The sequence below is a fragment of the Amblyomma mixtum genome, chromosome 9, assembly GCF_055824585.1.
Source record: "Amblyomma mixtum isolate Tamu chromosome 9, ASM5582458v1, whole genome shotgun sequence".
Lineage (NCBI taxonomy): Eukaryota > Metazoa > Arthropoda > Arachnida > Ixodida > Ixodidae > Amblyomma > Amblyomma mixtum.
In genome coordinates this window covers 68611950-68635813 of record NC_143020.1, presented here as the reverse complement: position 1 = coordinate 68635813, position 23864 = coordinate 68611950, and the positions used below count along the sequence as shown (strand labels likewise).

Here is a 23864-nt window from a genome sequence, read left to right as displayed (position 1 = left end):
TCGCCGTTCAAAGGTGACGTTTATTGCCGTCCTCACATGCAAAAGCCATGCCTGCATTTCTGGAATGAAGAAGTGAAAAGCTTTATGAGCACAAGTGGGACAGGTATTGCTTGACAGTCTGCTATTGACTGGACTGCAGAGCAAACACTTAAGGCGATATGTTCGGTGGTGTTTTTTTTCTTGTATTCAAGCATGATAGCGGCAAGTGATAATTTTTCCATCACTTTTGGAAGCTCCAGTGAAAGGTTTTTTATTGCTTCAGCTGACTGCTCAGGTCAGAGGTCACCAGGTCTGAATTTTAGCCATGGAGCCTGGTGCCACATCTCGCATCGACAGAGCTGTCGGACACTCGGTGGTCAAGAGAGCTATTGTCCTCAGCCCTTATGAACAGAGGTTCGAAATGCTACGTGAAATGAAAATTCCTCGCTTTGCTGGCTGGCAGCAAAATTTGGTGCCGGTACGCCTTTTCTAAAATGACACTTTGCGATTAACAATCATAATATGCAATTAACCTAGACTGCAGGCAACGGTGATTGCGTAGCGTTTTAAGCAGACGAGCAGTGAAAAAGTAGTCAGTGGCTTTTTCAAGCCACTGAATGCAATATACTCTTTGAAAGCTTATACTTCATTCTTTATTTGGCATTACGTTCAGCGCACACAGGGACACTCAGTTACGACCGTAATTTATCTGTTCTACCCAGGTTAATTATTGCTACTATCTATCCAGTTTAGCTTGAAAGAATAGAGAGAAGAAATTGTACTCGTTAAAAATAGAATCCCGACTGACTGAAGCCAGTTATTTTTCTAGGCAGCCGGTAGGAGGATATTTTTGCAGAACTTCGAGCAACAGTATCTTGTCCGTTGCATAATACATAGCCGGTTCAGGAATCCGCCGCTGTGAATTATCAGCTCTTTGAAGGTTAAAGCTCGGAAACATCGGTGACTTCATTCTATCGGCGAGATGGCACAAAAAAGCGCTACAGGTGAGAAAGAAACTGGTGATACTCATGTTCAGTTTGGGCGGCGGTTAGTTTTTGGGACAAAACCTCCATATTCGTCTTCGCGATTCTACAGCAAAATGTATTTCTATTGTTTTGTCTTAAGTTTTCTGAAAACAGGCACCAGTCTTGATTAGTGTCAAACTGTTTTGTGCTCTTGCTTAAAGGTTTGTAGGTTTGTTTCATCGTTTTGATGAATAAACCTCTATTATTATTATTATTATTATTATAAAGACCCGGCTGTTTTAGCCGCTCAACTTGTATAATGTAGGATTTTTTGGAGAGGTATATTACTTGTGCATTTGCTTGCAGCGTCTTATACATTGATTGCGAACGGTTTAGAGGACAAAAAATTTCTTTATCTTATTATTTGGTGTGTTTTCTTAACATTTCGAAATGCGCCTGAATGATTTGGTCTGTTGGAAAGACCCAACCGCACCCAGTTCTACAAACTGGGACTGGTGTGGCTATACATTAAAAGTTTCTTTTCTTTCCAGTACCAAAAGCCTCATATGAATCGGCAGCACGTAATTTAAAGAATAATAATTGTTATTTAGAGGCTACCAACTGTCTTATTATTACGCTTCCCGTGAAAAGCGCCGAACATAAACTAAGCTCTAAACGCAGCGTTATGTGAAAACACTTGTGAAGACCCGCTGCCGCCGGCCCCCTTTAGTTAGCTTCCCCACGATGCACCATCCTTAGCGTGGTTAGTTACCTTAACTTACAAGGGAGGGCGGTGGCATCGCAGCGCCACGGATAACGTGGTTGTTGCGCGCGCTGGGGAGACGGCCCTTTTTGGCTCGGGAACGGGGAAGCGCGCTGACGTTCACGCGCGACTCTCCGCTCTTCGTCGGAGGGGCGAATGCCGTAGCCTGGTGTGGGGGGGGGGCGGTCGTTCTTCCACAGCTCTTCCCGTCCCGCCTCGGAGTTTCCCTTGCCCTGCGTGGGCGAACTTTCGCTCGTAATCGTACTGGTGAGTCGGACGTCCTCGATTCCTCAGCGTATTTAGTTTCTAGCTGGCGTTATTGTTGTTGTAGCAATAAATGCCTTGTTTGTGTCAGCCAGTGTGTCATTCCTTTCTTCCCTCAGAGCAAGGCCCGCCGTGGTCGGCGTGCGTTCGGTAGCGTACGCAATCACCGGGTGGGGTCCCGTGGTGTTGAACTGGGTTAGCCGCGGTAAAACGGGGGATACATATTGATCTCCTCCAATTAAAACCCCAGACACTACAATCCTAAAGTTCTCGGGTCTACCTCACATAAGTCTCCTTGCTGCTCTTTGTGTTCTATTCCATTCTTTCTTTTATTCGTGTGGTCTTTACAGCTCACAAGATGCACGCTAATCTCATGTTGCGATACGACATAGAGTACAATGCCATCGAAAAACGAAAGGCCAGATTACTAGTTAGATTGAATCGCTCGTGCACTTCCACATTCAGCCGTTCACTCAGAGAGACAGTGAACTACTATTGCAAATCTGTCGGCAAGGAATAGGCAGGAACGTGCGTGCACTTTAAAGTGTATCCGGGATACTGCTCTTGTAGGGTCGCAGATCACCCTCCTCTACGCAAGAGTGTCTTACCTTATTAGGATTTTCGTCCCTGCAAGGCGTGCCGTCCGGAGCAAATACCACTGCATACTTCTGCTTTCCTTTCTTTACACTAACTGGGCAGTGAAATATGCAGTTGTCTTCAACTTTCACCTAAAAAATTCACACAAAAATCACCTAAAACAATTGGTAAAAGTGTTCTGTTTGTCTCGATCGACCGGATTAGTGGACGCGGTAACTACGACACCGATGGAATAGGGCAGTTGGTGGGGTGTAGGCATAATCTCAATGATTACCTTGATGATTTTACTGTAATTAATGCTCTTATTTGTTTATTATTCCTCAAAGTTCCACAAGGGATATTGTGTGAGGGGTGGGCTGACAAATGGTATTTGTTCTGACATATAGGATTTTCGACGGCAGATTTGAAGTGATCGGGATTCACGATGGCCGCCACTTTAGAAGGAAGGCCATTTCAATCATTGGGCGTTCTGAGAAAGAAAGCCTGCTGATACGTTGGTTCCAGACTGCTCAGAGTAGACGGAATTAGGGCATGAACAAGTGTGATACGGGGGGAGCGTAGTTAAAGCTTTGATAAAATCTTTGATACAAGGAAAGAGGGGCGATTTTGCGATGGCAGGCTGTAGCGTGGAAAGATAGCGCTGAAATTTTAATGCCGAAGCGCTAGTGTACACTAGTAGTTGGAACAAATGAATCTGGCAGAATGGTTGTTTACACCAAGGACAGATATTTCCGGGAGGCTGAAGGTGGGCCGTGGTGGCGGGTGAATGGGTGGCGTGTGCAGGTGGAGGTTCTGGGAGGGGTTGGTGAGATGGGTAGAGCAAGGGGTGGGAGGTGGGAGAGAGACAAAGAGAGACTTTAATGAATAAAGGGTGCGGGGTGGGAGGGCAGTTCGTTACCGAGGGGGGGGGGACGGTAGCGGGAGGAGGCGGGTTCTTCTGGAGGACAGCTGGCATTCCCATTGCGTGTTTGAATTCGATTCCGTCCTCGCTCTTTTGTTACGCTGATACGTTGGCTTCTGTTGGGTGGGGGCTTTGTGTTGGATGGAGGTTGGGGAGTGGGTGGTGCATGGTGGATGGCGCTTCTGGAGGTGAGTGGCAGGTGGGTCTGGAAGTGGAAGGTGGATCGAAGGTTGGTTGCGGAGGCTAGCTAGAGGTTCAGTCATCGAATCTACCGACTGACTTCATTGTACTATTGTGACGCTGCTATTACTTTTGGTGTAAAAATCTCCGACGGAGTTTTCTTTTTTTAGAACCCGCCGTTAAGCTCTGTCACTCGTATGATCAGCCGGCCGGGTTACGTCCTATCGGGACGAAGGCCTCTTCCAATGACCCTGATTTACCCGTGTCCGACATCGGTCACGGCCAACATGCTACGGCAATCTTCCTTAATTTATCTGGTCTACCAACATTCGGCGGTCACGCGTTTTTACCCCGGGTCCCCCGACATTCGCAGGAACATAATTATTCTGAACCACTATTAAGCTACAGGAAATTACTCCGACATTTTTGTGATTAACAAGGGAAGTATACGCCGACCCGCACAAAAATCTAATCAGGTGGCGAGGGGTCATTGTAAGGAAATTGCAATTGAATATTTATATAAATCCTGTCAAATTCAGCTATATATTTTAAAATTTTTACTATCCACATTGCGCCTTCTGCGGTGAAGTGACTGACTTATATGGTATGGGCATGCCAGAAAAACCCAGCTATACAAAGAATCAATACCCCAACAACTGGTTACTGGGAGGCAGCGCTGTTAAGCTCACATTCGGAAGACAATCTTTTGCTGGTGAAACGTGCAAGAGCGGCGGCTAAGGCTAATGGGCTCCTGGAATGAGGGCCCACGCGACCATTTTATGCATTAAACTTTTCTCTCTCTTTCAACCGGCTACATTTCTCTACTGGAGACCACTTTTTGCTCTAACAGAGCGTCAGCTATAATTTCGCCAGAAATCGCGTCCATCCTTGCTCCATTTTATCTTTGCATATTTCCAAGTCGATATTGTTTTCTGATCCAGCTTGCAGTTTTTATAGTCTGTGGGCTTCCTTACGCTTTTCTTTTTTCAAGAAGCGTTGCACTATCCTCAGTTTATTTTCCAACCTTTTCTTCAGACAAATCGTTTAAGCCCCAGTGGTCGGTTTAAGCAGAATGCAGGTGTGCTGTGTCTCTGTTTTGAAGAATTCCAGAAAGCTTCTATTCGAAATAAGCGAATGGTCTCCAAAAACACTCTAAGCTATTTTTCCTCTCGTGATAGTTCTTTTCAATGGTAACATATGTCCAACATTCTCTGGCAAACGTTTTGAAAATTAGAAAATTGTAAGATGTTATGAAAGCGTTGAAGTTAATGACCCATATTTCTGATATGTAGCGATCCTGTGCGATGTCAGTGCCCGATATTGCGGCGTCTTTTACAGCTTGAGTTGCTTTGAGACGTTAAACCACGTAAATACAAACCACTAACTTTCAAGTCATGCGGGAATGATTTTCAAATGAAGTGTGAGCGAAGGTAATATATATGCACTTTCAAATATAGTTTTATTAGCAACTGTCCTCAAAACAACTTCGGAGCTTTGCATACAACCGCCATGGCTTCTAACGCAATTGCTCACTACCAACTCTTATGACATACTGTACTCTTATGGGATATATTACTCGAAGATTCCATATGCATGCAAACGAATCCTTAATCTCGCAATTTATTGTTGTCCATTTCAAAGCATATCTGTGTAGCCCAGCTAAAGCTGCCTCGATTTGGGCGCGAATATTTTATACAAAGAAACTTTTTTGCTCGGAATATGATTCCTTACCTGAACATGAGTGAAATTTCTGTGGTTTGGGAAGAAGGCTTGGCAGTACTGTGATCCATTCAGCACACTTCCAGACTGCTTGGTGACGTTCGGCAAGAAAGGAATGTGTTTCACGTTCTCCCTCCACAAACAAGCTGAAGATCTCTCCCTAGAACAGAAGTTTTTTTAATAATGTAAGGCTTATGCACAGCTAGAAGCCCGTATTTTTGACCTGAAGTTCGCTTCATATAACGTTGTACGTGTTCTTTAATTAACACATCAGACATGAAGGTGAATTCATAATTAATGATTGAACATTGAGATTTCGTTGTCTTGTTTACGCGGAAAAAGTGGTTTATCACTTTGTTGCTCAGGCTACTTACCTCACAAATTTAGATATTGCACGCTTGCTGCATACAGAAAACTCATAGTTACGGTCTCCTGCAGCATATGGGCTCATTATGTTGCCACGCTCAACGGGACATGCCTTGGCGTCATTTTCACCGTCGTGACTGCAACCCAGCCTGTAGGAAGAGAGCTGATCAGTTACCACACGTGGAAGTGGTTCTGGAATTCCCGTTCATGGCATTAAAGCAATAGCACCTAAAGCAGCTGAAAACTGTCGAAAGCTGCTAAGAGGAGTATGCAAGAAAATTTACGAAGTGTGCTTGTCCGACTGGCACATCAGCTCCTAACCTAGGGCAAAGTACGAAATCACTTGGATACTCGGTTCTTGCACCTGCCATCACTGCGAGTACGAATACACTTTTCAGGATGCCCTCTGTGTTGGTTTACACTTCAGTGTCGTGAGATTTGCTCTGTCTGTGTCTTGGCAGTCAGTGAACTATTTAAAAATCCCAGCCACTCAAAATTCTGAAACTGCTAACTCATATTTTGCTGGCATGGATGGACACCCTGGTGCTGCTTAAATATTTGACAGCCACACATATGGAATACCACATGCACTGACGCACTCGGGATGTTTTTTGCTCTTTTTGTGGCCACTATGCAGTCTTCCCAATGTGTACATGCAGGCTTGGTGGACTGATAATTCCGATTTCAGCCTTTTAATCCTGCGCCCTCACCTTAGTGTAAAAGGCAGTAAACCGGGCTTTGTGAAGGCTCAACCTTCCGAGCTCCTTTTCACCTTTAATGTTATATCGTTATTCGCATAAGAAATCAATATGCAGATAGAAACTATCGGCGACAAGGCGAGAGCAGCGGCTTCGAGTGTGTGTAATAAGTCACGTCAAAGGAGTGTCTTTAGAGGGTACTTACAAGTGTCCTATCTCATGGACAGCAGTTGGTAGTCCTGAAAACGTCCCTGGATTGTCTTCACCTTCAGCGAATTGGTTTCCTCTGCAGACCCCTTTCGGGAAGGCAAATCCTGCGTGTTATGAAAATGGGGCATTAATATTTCTATATGTCAAAGACACTCAGAAATCGAGCAAACGCTTGCATAGGATACCTGACTAAAGCTGAAATTTGCACTGTTTCACATGGCAACGCACACACTGGTTACCCTGAATACTACTACTTCTATTGCCGCCGCGGTGGCTCAGTGGCTATGGTGCTCGGCTGCTGACCCAAAAGACGCGGGTTCGATCCCGGCCGCGGCGGCTAGAATTTCTTTGGAGGAGAAATTCTAGAGGCCCGTGTGCTGTGCGATGTCAGTGCACGTTAAAGAACCCCAGGTGGTCGAAATTTCCGGAGCCCTTCACTACGGCGTCTCTCATAGCCTTAGTCGCTTTGGGACGTAAAAACCCCATAAACCAAACCAAACTACTTCTATTACTACTACTACTACGATTACTACAACTACTACCACCAATACCACCCCCACCACTACTACTACTAGTACTACGACTACTACTACCACAACTACTACCCCGAATACCGCCACCGCCACCACTACTACTAGTACTACTACTACTACTACTACCATCAATACTATCCGCACTACTGCTACTAATACGGTTACTACTAGTACCACTACTACTACTAGTGCCACTACTACTGCTGCTACTACCACTACTACTAACAGCTCTACTACTACTACAACTCTGATTTTACTACTACTACTACTGCTGCTACTACTACTACCACTGCTGCTACTACTACTACCACTGCTGCTACTACTACTACTACTACTACTACTACTACTACTACTACTACTACTACTACTACTACTACTACTACACCGACGCGGTACCCGGGAACGAACACTTAGATGTCGCTGTCAAAAAGAGCAGATCGACGCCGTGAGTACACTCACACGCGTACGGACGCAAACACATGCAAAAACAAAGCGACTTTTGCTTGAGCCATTTTCTGGGAGGCGAAGGTACTATACAAGCGCACCGAAGGCGCTTTATTAGTACTCAGGGATGTCAGGCTACGAGAAAATTGGTGTAATGTAAGTCCAGCTCGCTTAAACCTAAAACCACATCGCGTGGGAGCGTGGTCTCAAAATAAAACTGGCTGTAACGGGCGCAAGCCTCATGCGTCGCTCTTGTCTCGAGGGATGCACTTAAGACTCCGGCAGGATCGAATGTGTAGTGGCAAAGAAAGAGGGTCAACTTGACGCTGTGTGAATTATGCGCAACATGCGGCGAATAAAGAAAATAATGTTCTGAGAAACTTAACTGGGAGGCATGAAATGCGACTGGTAACGGGCGTAGCTGACTGCTAGCACGACACGTAAAAACCGCAGTCCACCTTGAGAATAAGGACGACACAGGAATAGTGCTCATGCATACAGTAAGATACACGTAAAAAAAAACAACAGTTGTTGTTAACACTGGGCGACGATTCACGGCGTCTTGTATTACTCCGCTAGCAAATCACAAGAGTAAACAAAATCAACTTTTAGGTTTGGTTTATGGGGTTTAACGTCCAAAAGCGACTAAGGCTATGAGACCCGCCGTAGTGGAGGGCTCCGGAAATTTCGACCACCTGGGTTTCTTTAACGTGCACTGACATCGCACAGTACACGGGCCTCTAGAATTTCTCCTCCAAAGAAATTCAACCGCCGCGGCCGGGATCGAACCCGCGTATTTCGGGTCAGCAGCCGAGCACCATAACCACTGAGCCACCGCGGCGGCGAAAATCAACTTTTAATGTTTTACTTCAATAAACGAGTCAGTTTTGAATATTATAGAGCTTGTAAATTTTTTTCTTGTGATTGCCGTCTTGTTTAGTTAACAAGAACTGTTTTAACAACGAACTACTTTATTGTCACGAAGGATTTCTTTGCGGCGGCCCTTAATGTGGGCGGAGCTTCTCCGCAGACTTAAATTGTATCCGACTACAGCACATGCCGTCACGTCGGTAAACAGCGTAGGTAGGCAGCACCACTAACACATATATTTAGCTGACCCTGTGTATTGCTTCTGAGAATGTCAACGGACTACTAGGCGATTCCATCTGATAAGTGCATACCTAGGTACGCCGAGCTCACACCATCTTTGCTCTCGTGAACGATGTCTCGCCTGAAAGAACGGAGAGTTGTGAAAAGAGAACAAGGTTGTCATTAAAGTATCGCAATACATATCTTCGCCTTACAGGCTTCGTGTAGTAGTTTAACCCATATAATTCCACTACATATTCAGATGAAAAGCGACGCAGCAAGAAAGGACGGAACACAGATGGAAGTACAAATGACGAAGCTAACGAACAACTATAAATGCTTAGTGCGCCAGTCCAGTCAGCAGTGTATAGGCTAAGCGGCGGTCATGAGCCTAGTGAGTACGCCTGATATGTGAAGCAAACTCATTTAAGAAACGGCAATAGTTTTTTAAAGGTTGTGTTCCTGAAATACTTATGTGCAATAAATGACCACGTCATTACTTCATTCGCTTTACTTGTATGTCTGCGCCGTTTTCTAGTTATTTTTTTTATTCGAGGTGTTTGCCATTAAGCATAATGTAAAAGAGAATGAAAGTTATAAGAAGGAGTGTAAACAAGCCACGTTTAAAAAGTGGCAAAAGTTCGCGCATAAAGCGATTATCATGAGTCCACTTGCGATATTCGCCTGCAACGTCCCATCACCGGCCCACCCTCTTTAGGAAGCGTCGTCTCACGGAAGCTGTAGCCGGGCAACTCCACAGAGAGTGTTTTTCGTCACACTGGTCTGGCGCAGCACCACAACGAGGACACTTGTCAGTCACTTCTAAACGTTTGTCACGCCACCGATGACGTACAGAAGGAGTCTCAGCCGCTTCTGCCCGAATCCGGCGCGCAGATACCTCCTCCTCCCGAGTGAGACTCCGGGGGAGAGGGTACGAACACCTAGTTATACCGTACTATACTGGCTAAATAAACATTATTAGTGAGCACTTTGTTAGGTCTTATCGACTGGTGCTCCTGTTTGTGAGCTGTTTTGTAGTTTATTGAGTGTGACCATCGACTCATCCAAAATAACCAATCCTTATTTGCTACGCATCTAGCTTTCAAGTGTAATGCACTTTACTTGGACTCGTCCACTAACTGCTCGTGTTCTCTCAGGCACTTGTTGCCATGAGACTTCGCAGCTTGGTTTGAGGCAAATGTGTTAATAAATTAAAGACACGCCATCTTGCACTAACACTTATGTGGGCGCTTATGCAATATAACAGTGTGTATCTTTGACAAAGTTGTAATTTTTCTTGTGTTGTTCTCGTCAATAAAACTACTGACGATTATTAAAAGCGCATTTCTTGCTTGTATTTTCCTCTTACCTTGGCTAGTCGTACGAAAACTAAAAGTTCGAATTCAGCAGCTTTCAGCAAACGTATCTGATAAATAGTCTGCACTGCTGTTTAGAGCTGTATTTTTAGCCCACGCTATGCATATACACTTTGTGCTGGCGAATGATAGAACACTGTATGGTGTCGGCTAAGGCAACGTTGATGCAGGCAGAGGCTCTCCGGGAAAAAGATCACGAGTTTTAGAAGGTCTTTTTGGATCTTTCCTTTCAGGCTCTTTTTCCTCACTTCTGTACGCAGGCTTGTCTTGCGTTTGCGTCCTCATGCCTGTTGGTACGGTTTATGAGTCGTCAGCATTAATAAGAATGCGATACTTAAGATCTCAGCGTGCTCTGGCTTATGGTATTGAGTTCGCGCTTTTGTGACTCACAACCTGACTTGATGTGGAGGGATGTTAATGCTGAAAAAAAACTATGTAGGCTTTAATAACTTTGGTTCCTCAATACAATACGAAGTTTTTCTTAGCGCACTAAGTATTTAGGCTGGTTTTTAATTTGAACCATGCAAAGTTAGAAGTTCTGGTCGCATTCATACTGTTAATTTCCATGACTTGATATCCTTGGAATAAGGTTAACGCGGATGCTTGTGAATAGCTATGCATTTCAATAATTTTCATCACATACCATGAATAATCAAGCTGTTCAGTTCGCATTTTCCTAGCATTTCTTTTGTTCAGTGATACGTTCACTGCCTTCAGGTATTAATTACAATGACTGCTGGAATAGTCGAAACTAGAAGCAAAATATTTACCTCAGGAAATGAGGCTAACCAATTCAAAGAATTATCTGTATCACAAAAGAACAGTTATCTCAGTTATTTAAAATTATTGTATGGCATTAAGAACTTTTGCCCGCATCTTTTTTTAATTATTGGCCAATATCGTAATGTTGTGGTCCTCGCTATAATGACTACAATAACAAAAATGACTTGAAGTACAATTCAGTCCTAATTACTGCTATACAATTTACCTTATTTACCAAAAATTGGAAGCCTTCAAGATTTGCTTCTCAGCTGTGTAATGAAACCCTTAAGGGACCGTAAAAGACAAGAAAAATCTCCAAAGTTGTGGAGGAGGGTTCCCCTTTACATAAAAGTGATTTAACCCCTAAAGGGCGCCATAAATCCTCTAATACAGGGCGGATAAGCAGTCCATACACCCTGATTTCACAAGACAGAGACAGTACACCGATTTGCTAAGAAGCTAAGATTTTCCCTGATTCACCCGATAGCATGGTCGCATACAAATGGGAGTGGTTCCCACAGTAATGCTATTAGAAAAATGCCGAGTTTTCGTTAGTGCTTCGGCAAAAATGGAATGTTTTGCCTGTACCTCCCATCATACTGTCAGAGCAGGCCGACGTATGATGCACGAGTGTCCAAAATGCATTAGCTTCTAAACTTGCACAAAAACAAAACGTCACTTACGATGTCGCCAGGTAGACCGCGTCTGATTGCCGCATTAAATAGTCTATTGCAAGGAAGTGCTTGAGATTGTTCAATGTTGCAGGGCCGAGAACTTTGCCTTCAGGGTTGAGCTTCAAATAAGGGTCCTTAATCTGCAGACAGGGAAATGTCAGAGAGTCGTCATCATAATAATCACCTTACCTACGTCCACAGCAGTACAAAGGCCTCTCCTCTCCCATATACCTCCAATTCCTCCTCTCCTGTGCCAGCTAGGGCCCCCTTACCTCCACTTCCTGATTTCTTCAGCGCGCCTGCTTTTAAGGCTTTTAAGAGAAGACAAGCCATTGTCTTGGAATCGACTCGGTTACCTCAAGGGACCAAGGTTATCTTGCTTTCGCATTACATTCTCTGCCCACGGAATATATTATTTTTCAGTTACACGGAGGTATTATGAACTTACGTTTTTTCCATGACCAATTATGCTATCTTTATGCCATACGCCTATCATCTTAAGCCTATCACTTTGTTTTCCATAGCTCACAGTGCTGTCCTCAATCTAAGTTGAGCTTTTTTCACTAGCCTCTACCTTTCTGCTCCGTAGGTGAGTCCCCCTATGATGCAACTCTTATATACTTCCCTCTTGAAGGATATTGGTAAACTGCTATTCATCATATTTTAAACAGCTCAAGGACAGGAGACAGTAAGGAGACATCCCTAGGGCTGAAGCCGACTCAAGCAGCGTTGTGCAGAATGTAGGGTTGTCAACAACACGAGAAACAAAAGACGAAAGGGCCCCTTGAAGAAGAAATAAAGTGCACTTTTTGTGAGATGGCCTTGATGATTATAGATCATATTTGAAGGAGCAAAGGACGGGGCACACTAAGGAAACACCACGAGCGCACAGTGACCTTGCTTGTATCGGCTTCGAGGCTCGTGGTGTTTCCTCACTGTGTCCTGTCCTTGGGGTGTTTTAAATGTGATCGGTAACCAGCACGCCCAACTCACAGCACTTGCACTATTCGTCAGCTGAGAGTGCCTGCCAAACGCACTTGTCGCCTTTAGTATTCTCCTAAATATTTCGCTCCTGTAGTCCTCATCTACGGCCGCACCTGCCTTAAGTAGGAGGGTTGTCTCGCTACTTCTAATGCTTCAGTGCGCATCGCAAAGCCAAATATTTCTCTTCAAACAGGGTACCATTGCCGAAGCAGAGCAATATTGAAAAATATGGTACTCACGTCGTCGGTCCTTTGAATTCCTGTTAAGGCGACAAATCCCATCGGATTTAGTTGCCGGAGATGAAGGCTCATCTGGGAGTAGAAAGTCTCTATTAAGCTCATGGGGATTTATTTATCTCCCTTATATATCCTGTTATAGCCAAAACTAGTTCATAATCATAATGCCGAGGAACACTTGCGAATATGCCTCTTGGCGTGGTGATGCCTGGTGTAGTTTCAATCCTCTCAGTTCAGAAAGAATGTCATGCTGTTTAAGAAACATTATTGGTGATTACGACAAAAAATGAGAAAAATTTTCGCGGCGTCTTCGATACGAACTGGCGAGGCGAGTAGAGAAGACCAGTTTCTATTACAGTTGCTGAGTGAACAGTGAGGGAAGACTGCGCAAATAGTAGTGTATGACGCGCAAGCTGGCGTCAAGTTCGATGTTGGAGGTGAGCGCTTTAAAAATTGAAACTGCTCAACACCCAATGGAATGCCATTTTAACGGAAAAGTATGCGAAAGATGTCTGTTAGAGTTCCGCGGTTTCGTGCGCCCATATCGATGTGAAATAACGAAGACAAACTCCTCGTGTGTAAACTGCTTGCAAAGGCCGCAGAAACAGCGCGCAGAGAGGTTGTGAAGGTAAGCATGTAAATATTTAAGGCAGAAAGCCAGGCTAGTTGGCGTTTAGATTGAAAGGACATAGTCCCTATTATTAGTGCTACTACTATGTCCTCTCAGTCTTAACTATGTAAATAATCAGGAAGCCAGTGACAATTAGCAGATGGCCTTTTACTCGATTGCGTAGTCTTATTGAAGAAAAACAAGTTCGCAATGCTTCTTGTGATGCTTTGGAAAAGCACACGCAAATGGATGGCACACCAGACAGCTTAACTATGTTGACGGGGCCCTAGCGGTGTGAACAGAAAGCTATTCCTATAGTCACTCCTGCCGGCTTAAAAACTTTCTGCTAATTTCTGTAGATTTCTGAAAACTGCCTTGTGTTACATTTGGTGCGCAAGAAACTCAGAAAACAAAGATCCACGCTCCGGAAAATCTCCAAAATAGCCTTAAGATGTCAGGTACATGCAACAAAATGAGAACACTATTGTAATGGGGGTTTTCGAGAAAGATGGTGGCGTCTTGTATTAAGGCAAATGACTTCATGCCTTTAGCTGCGTAATATGTCAACCTCAGTCTCTCAAAGCAGCAATCATCGACGTAGTGATGCAGCAGGCGTACAGACACTATTACGTCAAGCTGATTTCATACTTTAAGCCATCGCCCCATGATGGTGAACCAGGACGATCGCACAGGTAAATCGCACTGAGGAAACGACACAAAAAATAATCCGCGTAAAATCAACCTGAAGAAACCACAAAGTGATAATGTCTCTTCTCTAGACGACACCGTTTTAAGTAATATAAAAAGTATAGACTCTAGATGCTGCATTAGCTTATTAAAGTTTGTTAGTTCGCGGCGCAGAAGCCAATATGGTCAGTTTGACAATCGCGCGATATGACTCGCTTTATGCAGCGCTCCAAATTAAGCTTTCCGGATTTTTTAGCCTATGAAGCGAAGCACATAAACCTGCTTTTGCCATAGGTTGCGTGACCAGGGGTACACCAAGGCAGAGTTGATAGTCATTCTCAGTCTCCTAATTACCTCGAACAAACACTAAATCTAGTTCATAGGGGCTAATATTGTCACGGACTAGAAGGCGACAAAGTGAGCAGTGGCACGGCGCGGAGCTCTCGTTCCAGGCCCGCCGGCATTAATTTATATTATCGCCATCTGTCATCGCGTCTAGTTCTTCTGCTCTCCGTCACGAAACATTTGGTGTGAGGTGATCGCCATGCTGGCCCTGGAGCTTCGGCGTGCTGCGTCTGCTGTGGTCGTCGGCCTTGTGTTCCTGGCCCGCGACGCCTAGCTGTGCACCCAGCTCGCCGGACGAGAATCGACCTCGTCATCCGCCCCTGCCCCGTCCCCCGCCCCTACCATAAGACACGACGAACTGCTCTTACTGACGATATCCTAAGCGACCTGACCGATCCGAGACACGTGCGCACGCAGCCCCCTCCCCCTCCCTCCCCCCCCCTCCCCCAGCCATGCCGTTTGGTGCGCCCATGAACCTCGAACTTGGGCTCAAGGTTACCTATGTGCAGAAAGCTTTGTGGACCAGTTCTCATCCGATCATCTCCTCATCTCTTTCATCGTGACTGCAGCCCTACAACTTATACTCTTCTTTGTTCACCCCTCCTGTCACGCACATCGTCCCGTCTTACGTTTCATTGTCCCTATTCTTGTAGTTCGCACGATCGGGACGATCGCTCGGTGGCCCCGGGGAGTGATGATGATGATGTCCTCAGGCTTAATGGCGTCATGGACTGGAAGACGACAAAGTGGGCAGTGGCGCGATACGGAGCACTCCTGCTAGGCGCGCTGGCATTAAATCATATCATCGCCATCTCTCATCACGTCTAGTTCTTCGGCTTGCTGTCACATAGCATTATGCATATTTTATGAATGAATATATATCTAGATCTATTATTCATGCAGTACTTCATTTGTTACAATTTTGGTACTTGCTATTGTTTACAGATAATATACTCCAAATTTCCAACCGAACCAGCGTTATTATGCACAGAAGTCTGTGACGGCCGCCGCGTTGGTTCAGTGGTTATGGTGCTCGGCTGCTGACCCGAAAACGCGGCTTCCATCCCGGGCGCGGCGGTCGAATTTCGATGGAGGCGAAACTCTAGAGGCATGTGTATTGTGTGGTGTCACCGCACGCTGAAGTATCGCAGGCGGTGAAAATTTCCGGAGCCCTTCACTACGGCGTCCCTCATAGCCTGAATCACTTTGGGACGTTAAACCCAATAAACCAAACAAAACGTCTATAGCTAACCTGCACCCAAGATGATTGGAAAAAAACTGCCCACTAAGCTTTGTACGCGCTAAATATTTCGAAGGCTCTTAGCCTATTCACCTCATCGCTCGCCATTCACAACCGTCAAGTGAGTGTGTATGCGGATGAGACAACCGAATTTTATGAATTCCGCTCTACATATTAAAAACTTCGAGCGACTAAGAAAAGCACTTGTTTTATGGGGCACATGCCTTTGAAAAACGTTATATATTTTTGGAATTAAAATTTGTGCCCGAGAACGAGCTCCAAGGAAGTGCGCTGCAAACTTCGCAATACTCTATGGAGGTTCAATGAGGAAATTGGGAAGGAACACTTGTACTTACCGCGTGCACGAATATTATTACATACTCGTAATGGTCTTCTCGCTTCTTAAAATATGCCGTGTGGTTGAAGTCACTGATAAAATACAACTCTAATGTAAAGTTGTTTGGCAAGTCTCTGACTCCTGCAATGTAGTGCGAAAGAATTTTGGGCCGATTTTTTTTGCGATTTTCGTACAACTTCACGAGACCCACCTTTCTCGGCTCTCTCAGTAACTTCATCTTGATGCACGTTAGGTTCTGGAAAATATAGTAAGCAAAGTTACTGCCAAATGTATAATTGATTAGCGCATTTTAACAGCACTGCACAACAATGACATTTTTGACCGGAATGCTCAGTTTGTAAGGTAAAAATTCTTCAAAACTTTCTTAACCACTTTAATGTTTACATCTGTAAGGGAAGTATTGTAGCTTTTCGCTTCGCTGGTGTGACTTAAATAGTTACGAATGGCACACAAATCATTCGCAATAATATTTGCGGTGTATTGAAGTTGTTTCTCTTCGTACTGCATCTGCTAAAGAATCATTCAGTTTCTGGCTCTCCTGCACTCTGTACTTCTGTAATATATGTATCATTACAGCTTTGTTGACTGTCATGCGTGAAACATATAAGGATGCCTGCCACAAAACCCTGAAACAGATATGTGACACCTACACACGTCATGATGCCTGACGCCTACGAGCTGATTTACTTGTCGTTCTCTACATAGGTTCCATCCAAGAACACACATTTGTTCCATCTTCCATCTAATCAATCTATTCATGCTAATGTAAACATCTCGTTTTTAGAAGTAGACAGGTTACAACAAAAGCCATGTTGTGACTTCGGAAGTGAGTCTGATAATCTGGAAAATGCTTGCACATAAAAGATGACTTCATTCTTGGAAAGAGGTCGAAGTCCGATGTCGAGAGGTAGGTTGAATAAAAGGAATACGGTAGAATTTTAATCACACAGCATCGTTCTTCCATCTCGTCAACATGCGGGTTCTGAAATGTTGCACTTTCTTGCAGAGGCGGACACCTTTGAAGAGCATGCCACACAGTAATCATGGCACTCTTTGCTAGCAAGTAATTATTCACACATTGAGGCGGTGAATAAACATACTCTACACGACACCGTACTGCAGTTTAAGCAAGAATGGCATTTGCCCATGGGTTGCAGAGTTCTCACTACCCCAATCAGGAACGGAAAAGAAAGGCGATATAAAAAAACGGCCAAACGTTGGTGCGTTAATTCCACGTCAGAATATTTTTTCCACACCTGTACATTTTCTGGATGGTAAAGTTATTTGGATAGGCTAAATGTACGAAATTAAGTGTGACAAGATATCTGCACTTCTTTGAGTAACTCGATGTTTCGAAAAAAAAAAGCTGTGTATTGCACCTGGTGAGAACTTTCGCTCCGTTTTGCTTGTCTGTTGTCCTGAGTGCACAGTGTTTTCCATGGTGAAGTAATAATAAATTTGGTAACTTGCTTCAGCTGACAAATACTTTAATAAACGCCGTGACTTATTCTCGTTCAGTGATGTGTGGACAACATTTGATCTTCGCTCATGAACATACGTTGAGAAAGTTCATTATTTTATCACATACTGGATCTATCACTACCATTCCACATCGATAAGATTTTACGGAACACATATTCACTTCCCAATATTTTTGTTGAAAAACAAATTTCATACGAAACATTATACCTGCTGCTTAATTTTAGTAGCAACGCTATCAGCGCGGCGTTGATTGCTTCTTGAGATAAGAAGTCCAAGATTATCGGACATCAGTTTTAATGCGAGAGCGTTAACGACCCCGTTCATAGGAAAAGGCGTTGAATCGCTAAAGTCCGGATTGGTCTAATCGGCTTGGCGTCATGCATGAAGCGGCGGAGTTGAGGTGTGATTAAAATGTATTATAAACTTTGACTTCCGGGCCGGAGCATGACTCAAATATAATTACAATATGTACGTATAAGAAGGAAATGCATTTCGCTGAAAATAAAACTGCTTAATAGGCGAGGAATCGAACTCCACACCTTTGGATTGCAAGTCGACATGCTATCCCTAGGCCACGCAGACACGTTCGTGCGGCTTGGTTAAAGTGCAGTTCTATATGTATATCTTGCAGCGTTTCATATAATGCGTAGCTTACAAATGTATGCTAAAGAGTGTATGTGAGTAGAGAGGGACTAATTAAGGTAGTAGTGATTAGGCGAGCAGCAAAGTGCATGTGGGTCAGGGGTGAGTGTTCGCGAACAACTGTACTCTAGTGCCCTGTTACATTGGTGTGCCGTGACCTGCTGACAACATTAGAGCACGTGATCGGGAAATATGCTAATGAGATCGAGTGGAGTCGCTGACGGCGCCCAATAGTTCTATGGCGTCATAACCTTAAAGGGGGAGCTCGGATGTCTACCAAATTTTTAATTGTGAGGAAGCAGTGCAGTATTGAAGGTAGTGGCCCATTCTTCCGATTCGTCTCGAAATCTTTCTTTTAAACTTTGTCTATCGCTCGCATCGAGTACTTATAAAATGCTTCAGGAAACGAAAAGGGAACGGTGTTACGCTAGCGAAAACGTTTATAGTCGAAAATCTCCAAGCCCACAGATGGCAAGCTTGGGGCATACATTCACTGATATAGTAGAATCTTACAGTTTACGAATAAATGGAGCTCATGAACAAAATTAGTTCGAAAAATTGCTTCTCCACAATTCCTCGGTATGAATGAATGAATGGAAGAATCTCACCGACTTCGACCACGCCGTCAATTCCCTCATGCACAGTTATCCTCGATACTCTGTGTGACCCTCTGCCGGACGTCGATCTTTCCGTAAGCGGCACCGGGTCAATTCGATGTGTGGAGTTTAAGAGTCCAACCTAGAAAGGTACGAGCCTAATCAAGGCCATGGCAGTAGAAGAGGGAGTGTAAGTTTAAAGACGGCTCACTTACGATATGATAATGTCCTTTCGCTTGAGGTTTCAGTAGGAGTGAAGCCTTCTTGCTGGTATCTTCGTACAGATACCTCTCTAGGTGAGATCCATCAACCTGCGATCATGCTCCCAATTTAAGGTTGAAACAGAATGAAATATAGCTAGCCGCGTATCAGCTGTGCAATGGTTAATCGTAAAAACCAACCGTATCCCAAGCAGCACGGGCAGTCGGCTTCATATTGGCAACGTATTGGCAAAGGCCTACCCTACAGAGGACCAGAATGAACCCATCCATTTGCAATATTGGGCCGGTTACATATGCTGCTTGGGATGTTTCTGCATTATACAGTTGAGCTACTATCAGCTACATCTACGTTAGCAAAGTTTGATTGCAAAGCTGCTAAGCACAAATAATCTAAGAAGGAGTAGCGCATGATTACATATCTGTCGCTGATACCGTCGTCTGTGACATCTCGGAGTAGAACACTGTCAGCAAGCACGGATGCTTTCCTCAGTTGAAGAAAATAGCCATCGTGAATGACGAGCAGTTTTTCGGACTCATCTCCCCGGTCTTCGTACACTTGAGGGTAGACCGTAAGGATTTGCTCGGAAACTTCCTTTTGGCTGCTGATGGCTGCAAGAGAACATGCAGATCTAAAAATTAAAGCTGCTTTTCGCACACATGTTTCGCCGCTTTCGTACGAAGATAAAACCCAGGCATGCTCTTTTTGCATTAATGGACTCGCCGCAGGAAGAACTTTGTTCCCTACTAGCATATTCACCGACATTTGCGCACATTTTAAGGCTCGCACTCTTTTCCCCATTGCTAGTCTCGCCATTACAGCAGGTGTAGCTAACAACGAACTGGGGGGCAAGCCTTGTCAAGGCTGTCTGTAAACTGAGGTTTCTGTAGACGTTTTCAAGAAATGGCATTGTTTGCAGGTTAATTTTACTTGTGCGGGGGGTATTAGCTACGTGATATTTGCAGTTTATACTAGTTCTGGACGTAATCAAGATCACCAAAAATTGCAGCCGCTGCGGTGGCTCAGTGGTTATGGTGCTCGGCTGCTTACCAGAAAGACGCGGGTTCAACCCCGGCCACGGTGGTCGAATTTCGAAGGAGGCGAAATTCTAGATCGTTAGGACTGATGCTTGGGCGAGTTGGTATGCCATCTTCCTGTGGTCCTTGTCTTTTCGCGCTGTTCTTCTTGAAATTCTAGAGGTCCATGTACTGTGCGATGGCAGTGCACGTTGAAGAACCCCAGGTGGTCAAAATTTCCGGACCCCTTCACTATGGCGTTTCTCATAGCTTGAGTTACTTTGGGACGTTAGACCCCATTAGCCAGACCAAACTATCACAAAAAATGCGTCACTTCTCATGGGGACATAAAAAATTAAAACTGGCTTTTCAGGAAAGAAAATGGCGCAGTAATTGTCTCTCATCTCAATGGACTCCCGAACCACGCCGTAAGGGAAGAGAGGGAGGTGGGAGTGAAAGAAGAAAGAGAAAAAGGGTAGCTGTAGGGCAGGGCCCTGGAATAATTTAGAACACCTGCGGATCTTTAACGTGTGCTTTAAAGTGCATTGACAGCGCACAGTACACGTTAAAGATCCCCAGGTAGCGCTAGTCTCTACAAGAGATGGGGGAGAGGCGGGGACTTTCCGAAAACTTTTTTAAATGTTTTTGTAATTACATGAAATGTTTTGCGCATTTTGGAAATAATTTTATCACTACTGTCATCAAATTCTATTGTTTCAAGCCCCGAAAATTGTGTTCCAATATATTTTTCCACTCTGAATCCTGCAAAATTCCTGCAGTGTTAAGAAAATGTGACGGAAGGCTGCATGTAAAAACTTTCACTGCGTTCCTACTGGCGTGCTACAGGTCAAGACATTCTTAAAGTTTTTTTCGAGGAGCACTAATTTTGCTTCAGAATTATTGAGATGCAGTCTTCATTGACACATCAAGAGTGAGAAGAAAATTTCATGCAAGTTTGAAAGTCACGAATTTGAAAAAGAAACTTGTTTTGACCTGTACTACGGTCTTAGGAGTACGGAAAACATAAGGGGTCAAAATAGATGAATCTTTCTTGAACACATCACTGTATGGTGAGTCAGTTTGAGGGCAGAAATTTTGGGAGAGCATTGAAAACGAGGCATACGAGTGGGTGCAACAATTCTAAAACAAATTTTTGCGGGGATTTCTAAGCCGCGTTGCCCCCCCCCCCCCCCCCCCGCGCCTTCTTAAACATGCAGCTTTTGGCGGCAGGGCAGAGTGAATAATGAATACGTGACGAATGGAGTCACATAGTGGAGCCGAACCTGCAGCGACAATGTGCAAGTATTCATGCCAGTTAAAAACATATGTGATTAAAAATGTTCTTCTGAAAATGACGATACATAAAAGTTGCAAGCGTAGCTGAAATAAAGAGGGAACGGCCAGTTTCAAGGTAGGAATGAATTTTGTCGTTACTTCTTGACTGAAATTTAAAATGTTTCACGCTGTTTTCTCTCAGGACGCAAACCATGTAACAAAAGGGAAGATGTGATTTTCCCTCGAATATAAGAAGCAATCCTTGGTTGAAGGCGGATAATCCCGTTCATGTTGAAGCTGCCTGTACGATCGCAATTTAATCATCTTTTGGAGTGCGCGAATGAGACGTAGGTGGTGATAAACGCAGCCCGCTTAAAGTGCAGAACTGTTTAGCATTGCTGGTTTGGGCTAACACAGAACATCAACAAGGAAGTGCATAGTTATAATAGTCGTGAAAAAGGATAGACCGAATACTCAACTTTTATTATCGGCGTTTGAATTTACCCGTATAAAATGTTTGTCCCTAACCAGAAGAATCTTTGTCGAACTCTCGATTTAAAGAGCCCGGTTATCACTCGCGGCAACTTTAATTAAAAAGGTATTTCAATATGTTACAAGGTACCAGATGTGGTGAGTTTGTTTTTCAGAGTACGGCTGTAGGTCTCGTTACTGTTCTCGCTGGAATATTCGAGCAGAAAAAATAAAATGTAAAGAAATGACGTCAAATGGCAGAAAGGCTTTCTTCCATAGTTTCCGCACTTCTTAAGGGGGCTCAATCTGTTTCGATAAAAATGATGGAATGCTTGGCGAACTCTGTCGTTTGGGCACAGAAGTTTGCATTTTTTGTTACTATGTCCGCCGAAAGATGCAGGCTAAAGAAGAGGGTTCAGCTTAAGTTAAGGACAACGCAGCGAGCCATGGAAAGAAAAATGATAGGCGTAACGTTGAGATACCGGAAACAGGCCGAGTGGGTGAGGAAAAAAACGCGGTTAATGACATATTAGTGGAAATCAAGAAGAAGTGGGGTTGGGCAAGGCACGTGATGCGAAGGCAGGATAACCGCTGGTCCTCAAGGGCAACGGAGTGGATTTCAAGAGAAGGCAAGCATAGCAGGAGGCGGAAGAAAGTTATGTGGGCGGATGAGATTAAGAAGTTTGCGGGGATACAGTGGCCGCAACTGGCAAAGGACAGGATTAATTGGACAGACATTAGAGAGGCGTTTGCATTGCAGTGGGTGTAGTCAAGCTGGTGATGATGATGATGTCTGCCAATAAGATAAAGGTCCTCTGTGTTTGAAATCAATATGGGATAAAATAAGTGGGTATTTACCAAGTAGTGTGCAGAACAAGAAATACTTCACCACTGCCTGATCCATTACAACCCGGCGAGTTGCACGAACTATTCTTATGGTATGGCTATTCTGCGATTTATAAGCTTGTACATCGCGTCCACGAATGAGCGTAGAATGTCAGTGCAGCTTCTCGCGTCTGACTGACTGCGATATAAAACTAATGTCGCTCTCGTCGACATAAGGCAGATAAATGTCGGGACGATCACTCATGCAGGAGGTGTAAAGTTCTCAACCTACAAGATGTACCTACGCCATGTGTTTTTGACACTTGGTGACCCTCTTGGATCGAGTGAAGTTGGCGGCTGAGGGAAGAATGGACCGCAAACACCTGCAGTGTCAGATGTCCGAGAGATCAACGGCCACACCTGTAGCCGGTGCTCTCTCATGTATTCAGCTCTCGACAGCATTCGCCAAGAAAATAAACGCGAATAAACGGCAGTATTTCGATTTAGCGTTCGTCTCAAAAACATGTAACAAGAATGTAATCATCCATCACGAGACGCAGCGCCGTGTTGGTCAAAACGCAAAAGAGTTTTCATACCATATATACTTAAGCTTTTTAAATATGTTTAGGAATTTGATGCTTCGAATTCAGAAGTGTAACTGTCAGTAGCATGGTGTCAAAACAACGCTCCCAAATTCTTAAGGGGCAGTAGTCGTTAGTGGCCATGACCAGTGAGGCATCGTCATCCTCATCATAATAATCATCATCCTCATCATCATAATCATGATCAGCCTGACTACACCCACTGCAAGGCAAACACCTATCCAATGTTTCTCCAATTAACCCTGTCCTTCACCAGCAGCGCCGACCGTGTCCCCGCAAACTTCTTAATCCCATCCGTCCACCTAACTTCCTGCCGCCCCCTACTACGCTTGCCTTCTCTTCAAATCTACTCCGTTACCCTTCAGGACTAGCGGTTATCTTGCTTTCACATTACGTGCCCTTCCCAAGCCCACTTCTTCCTCTTGATTTCAACTAGGATGTTATTAACCCACGTTTTCTCCCTCACGCACTCTGAAAGCTTGCGGTCTCTTAACGTTGTACCTACCATTTTTCTTTCCGTAGCTAGCTGCGTTCTTTTTTACTCAAGCTGAACCCTCTTCGTTGGCCTCGACGTTTCTGCTCGAAAGGTGAGTGCCGCTAAGATGCAGCTGTTCTATTGTTTTCTCTTGAAGGATATTGGTAAACTGCCATTCATGATCTGAGAGAATCTGCCGTTCAAAAATTTCGGTTTATCCGCCGTTCACGTGAAGCCCACGCCACACTGCGGCGCCGCCACGAACAACTTGACGTAAAATC

The 23864-nt window shown here is 44.4% G+C and overlaps 1 pseudogene across 1 annotated transcript; it reads right to left on the bottom strand.

Moving 5' to 3' along the window:
* On the bottom strand, positions 1-22593 carry LOC149329543 (venom metalloproteinase BumaMPs1-like; annotated as a pseudogene). Its single transcript, XR_016285575.1, has 13 exons — positions 22540-22593; positions 19337-19530; positions 18916-19011; positions 18713-18842; positions 15979-16215; positions 12744-12815; positions 11530-11660; positions 8801-8850; positions 6638-6746; positions 5743-5883; positions 5381-5528; positions 2580-2699; positions 1-59 (listed from the first exon to the last, which is right to left on the bottom strand). The product of XR_016285575.1 is annotated as a venom metalloproteinase BumaMPs1-like (transcript).
* Between the last annotated feature and the right edge of the window lie 1271 nt (positions 22594-23864).